Source organism: Candoia aspera, chromosome 4, assembly GCF_035149785.1.
Source record: "Candoia aspera isolate rCanAsp1 chromosome 4, rCanAsp1.hap2, whole genome shotgun sequence".
In the NCBI taxonomy this organism is placed as follows: Eukaryota; Metazoa; Chordata; class Lepidosauria; order Squamata; family Boidae; genus Candoia; species Candoia aspera.
The window spans coordinates 44,897,883-44,902,926 of NC_086156.1; the positions used below are offsets into that span (position 1 = coordinate 44,897,883).

Here is a 5,044-nt window from a genome sequence, read left to right on the forward strand (position 1 = left end):
GAGCTCACTCATTTTTTTCCTCCCTGGGGCAACCCTGTAAGGTAGGGGGCTTGACTCCATTGTAAGCAGGGGTCTGAGTTCAAGGCACCCTGGTCCCATTCCAACTGCACAGCTTCTCCAGTGAGTGGCCACTGAAATGATGCTAAGCCTTTTCTTATCATGCTAACCACCACCTCTGCTACCTCTCCCTCCCTCTCCAAAAAGGTGGGAGAAGTGTGGGAGAAGTGTGCTGGTCTCTTGCAATATGCCTTCATAAAGCAAAACCAAGGAAGCCTTTTACATTACGAAAAATCTCTGCAATCTGCTAAACTCCCATGGTTCCTCTAAGGAGCAGCAAACACAATGCTGTGTTCGGTAGGAATATTTTCCCTTCTGGCTTAACAATAGTTGGATGGGGAAGGGTTTCATCTGCACCAGTGAGCCATTGCCAAGAGAGATTTACCTCTGATAATGCTTAAAACTGTCCTTCATTCGCCAATGCCCCTTCTCTGACAAGTCCACATCTGCTGGACCCCCTTCCTGGAGGAGGAGAGCAGAAGTAAGGCTCTGAATATAGTAGTATAAAGCTACAGGATTAGAAAGTTCTCAGCAGCTAAAGAGAAGGTGAAAACTGCAGCATGTAATGGTCTGGAAAGGTAACGGGTCACATGATGCTCAGGACTTGACATTTACAATAGTGTGGATTTTGAATTTCTGAGAATAAGGGAGAGGTAAGGATGATATTAAAGAAAGTTTGCAAACTGGCCATGAAAACATACAAAGGTAAAGGTTCCCGCTTAGTTGTGTCCAACACTAGGGGGCGGTGCTCATCTCCATTTCATGGCCGAAGAGCCAGCATTGTCCAAAGACACTTCCACAGTCATGTGACCAGTATGACAGTCACAGAACGCTGTTACCTTCCCGCCGAAGTGGTACCTATTTATCTACTCGCATTTGCATACTTTTGAATTGCTAGGTTGGCAAGACTGGGGCAAGTGCAGGAGCTCACTCCGTCACATGGTGCTCGGGTATTGAACTGCCGAACTTGCAGCCTTCCAGCCGATAAGCCTGGCATCTTAACCACTGAGCCATCGGGGTCCACAAATAACCCCCTTGCATACTAGTCTAGTTTCCAAAGTGTTGAAGAGAGAACAGATACATCAGACCAGACAAAATGGCCTTGTAGGGGAAAGGAAATCAGTATGTGCTCCAAGCATGTGAATTCTCAGTTGGCCTATTTCTGAACATGGGTCTAGCTGAGTATGTCAGCAACCCCATTGTCAATGAAATGTACTGGATCCTATCCAAAGCAAGTGGACCAAATGAAGACCTTAAGCTACGTGAGATGAAGACAGGGCTGGAAAACTCAGTTACTGGGCTACCTTTGTACCATGGTTGGATGAGCTGAGAGATGGATAGAGACAGGAAAGGAAATTCATAGTTACTTGTGGTGATGGAAGATGAATGTTTCCAAGAACACCACACTGTGAGTCCCAAATGCTGGAGCATTCTTCTAAGGAACAAATAAAAGAGAATAATGCATCTGTAGATTCATAGACACTTATTATTTACTCATCAATGTACTATGCCATTGATTTAAATGGGTTTCTGGGGCACATGAACATTGGATGGTCGGATACCTGGGCGTTGTCATAACCTTTCCCGATCCAGCGGCAGGACCACCCAGGATCAAAATCCTCCTTGTTCTTGAATTGCAGAGCCTGAGACCATCTCTGCCCCATGTGAGATACCACCTTGGCTGGAAGCCTAACTCAAAACATCCCTCCTGCCCCTCAAAGAAAGAAAAGATCACTTGCCACAGATGAACATACTTGCTTTAGCACCTTTCCCATCTTCATCTGGATTTCCATGCAGAGTCAGCTTTGGGCAAGAAGGGGAGAGAGGGGGGAAAAGAAAGAACTCCATTTTTGAAGGAATATTACTTTCTTTTCCCATTAAGGGAATGCGCAGAAGTGATGTTTCTTATAGCAATTCTGCAGTAAAAAGGATACGCATTTTTAGGAGCTGTCAAGCCACAGTTTAACCCAAACCCATCCAACCAATGCAGAAGAGAGTGGAAATTTTGTTTCCCATAATTTCAAAACGTACTGAACTACTCATGCAACTTAACATAGCTTTTTTTTTTTGCAGTTGCAACACTAATGTTGGATGGGCTTCCTTAACCTTGGAGTGGGCACTAATCCAGCCCATTGATTCGGTGTATTGGGCAAACCCAGAAAAGTTTAAGTCAGTAAAGAGTTGAAGTGTGTTGTGTGAATGCAATGTTTGCAACATGATAAAATAGGCATCAGTTTGTTTTGCAGCTTCCCTTTCCTTCTCTCATTTGCAAACCAGAGTGTGGGGATCTTCCTGTTTTTGCTTCAGGAGGGAAATGCCTTGCAAATCCAGATTGCTGTGTGAGTAATAGCAGGATCTGAGGGATGTAAGGACACACAACCTAAACCTCTGCCTGAATGGGGACAGCAATAGCAAAAATAGGGCAACCAGATACTTATAACTCACCACTTGAGAACTCTGGGATGAGTTTTCTTCAAGATCAGAAGTCTGGAATGGCAAGAAGTTAATTGACAAGATGTTAAGAAGAGCTGAAGTGCTGAAAGACCTTGCATATCTATTCCCCAATTGCCCAGAAAAATATAATCACTCTGATTAATGCTTAATTGCTTAGGTTGCTTGATTGAGGTGTTACTGTTCTCTTTGGAATAACACTCAAGGTAGCAGACAGTTTAAAACAAGAGTACTGAAGGAATCTTCAGATGAATTAGAGCTTGAACAATAAAATCATTTATAAATAATGCAGAGAAGGAAGGAACCTGTAGAAGGAATCCCCATGGCCTTACACCCCACAATTTATTATTTATTACTATTGATTTATCCAGCTCCCAGCAACTCCAACAGTTGCATGTTGGACCAACCGAAGGTTTTGTTCCCTTTCCACAGGTAGCCCCTGCACAATGCCTTGGGTCAGTTGACTTCCCATGCAGGGAGGCATGACAGAAACCAGCAAGGGACAAATCGTCTCTCGGGCCCATACTTCCCAAGCAATGGGAGGAACCGACTGGGAAAGAACAGCCATGCAAATAAATGCTTTTCCCTACAACTTCCATAGCGGAAGGATCGACGCACAGCCTTTTCAGCTTGGCTTCAGCACTCAGCAACTATCCCTCTTTCTGGAAGAGCTGAAGTTGCAGCTCATCACAATGCTCCCCGAGTTCCTGGATTGCTTCTGGCAGCTGTCTTTATCTCTCAGGCTTTGAGAATAGTGCTTGTGGTATCCCTCTTGGGTCAGAAAAGCCTGGAGCAATATCAGGGTGGAGGCAAAGATAATCGCCAAAGAGTCAACAGTGAAGCCCACCGGTGGCTCAGACCAGCTGGTCAGATCCAGCCAGCCAGGGGCAAGGAATCCCGGGTCTGGCTGGGTCCACACAGTACATTAAACCCTGAATGTGGGCTGAGGAAATGCAACTCCTGTGCTCATGTTCTTTCAGCTTAACGTGATGATTTGTTCCCCACATGTGACAGTGACTGGTTCTCAAAGGTGCTGAACCGCAAGGCACACAGACCCATTTTAGCCTTGGCCTGTGTGTTGGGTGAACTCAGCTGAGATGCTGTTTTTGTGATCTAAGTGACCTCTACAGAACTCCCAAACCATGCTCCCATTTGAGAGCACTTTTTCTGGTGCAAGATCTTCCCCACAGCAAAGTCAGTTGGCCATTCCTGCTCTGTGGTGTTCCCCAATGTCATGAGCTCCAGACTAGTGTGCAAAACCTCCCATCATCCCCAGCCAGGCTAGCAACAAAGGGTGCTATGGAAGCCAGTAGGACTGAGAGGCCGCCAAGCTTTGAGGAGGAGGGAGAGCCTATAAGGGGTTCATGGTGGTTTGCGAGGCACTGCTTCCATCTTGGGGAAGGGATGGAGACCTTTCACTCAGCCTGTGGTTGGTTCCAGGACACTGTTGGTGGCTTCTACTGAACCCCTTTGTGGTCACAGGGATGAAACTGCAAAGAGGAGGAGAAAGCAATGGGCAGGGATGCCTGTGGGCCCTCAGCCACTTTCCTCTCCTTGGACGCCCTCCAGAGGTGTGGACCTCCTCTGCCAGAAGTCTCAGCAATGGAATTTATCCCCTTGAAACCTTGCAGTCAGCCTTGTGTTAGTGGAGAGGCAACTCCAGACAGTGGGACTCCAATATGGTCTAGCTTCAAGTCATTGATTAAAAATGGAATCACCCCATTGAAAAATGGAAGAAAGTATATACTTTCAATAGTCTAATATCTATCTATCTGTCCCTCTATCTATCATGGGCATGTAGATACATAGAGAGATGAATAATTTAGGTATTTTCCTTTTTTGCTTGATTATTTTGACTTCCTTGTTTATAAGGTGTTTTCATTTTTTCATATTTTGCGTGGTTATTTTTTTAATTTCTGGTTTTTAAATGTTTAGATAATTCACAATCCCTCCTCCCCTGGGCTTTCAGCTGGGGCCAAACCCGAAACCCAGGCACATTTCCAAGAGGGAAACCCCCCCCCCCACCTCTGGGCCCAACTAGGGCTCAGTAAGACTTACCAGGCTGGGTGCCCCCTCCATGATAGGACCATGCATGTGGCCAGCTTTGTATTTAGGGGTGACACTAACCGGCTGTCTCAAAATGATGGCCGATCACATCACCATGTCCGCAGTCGCACTTGGAGGAGTTTTGGGATGCTGCAAATAACAGCTTCTTATTGTTCCCCACACATGCATTACATCTTAGGTTCTAGCAGGTGTTTGCTTAGGAAAGCAGTACAGCAATGCATGTTTTCTGGAGGGATAGGAGACAAGCCTCTGGCTGCTCCTTCATTTTTCCAGACCAAGAGAGGGGATCCTGACTCTGAGATGTAGCCTTCCCAATCCTTAGCAGATCATGCACTGAGCATGGGATTGAACTAGATGAGTGCTGACATCTCTTCCAACTCTATGATTGTATAAAAACCTATGGCCTGCAGGTGGGTTGGGCTTCCGCTCCCAGAAAGATGAAGATGTTAGAGTTTTCCACAGAGCCCTC

At 45.9% G+C, this 5,044-nt stretch overlaps 1 long non-coding RNA gene across 1 annotated transcript; it reads right to left on the reverse strand.

Annotated features, from left to right (window-relative positions):
* Positions 1-1,428: 1,428 nt before the first annotated feature.
* LOC134496205 (uncharacterized) lies at positions 1,429-2,835 on the reverse strand. Its single transcript, XR_010067878.1, has 3 exons — positions 2,503-2,835; positions 1,812-1,860; positions 1,429-1,492 (listed from the first exon to the last, which is right to left on the reverse strand). It is a non-coding gene; the product is annotated as an uncharacterized LOC134496205 (long non-coding RNA).
* Positions 2,836-5,044: the final 2,209 nt, after the last annotated feature.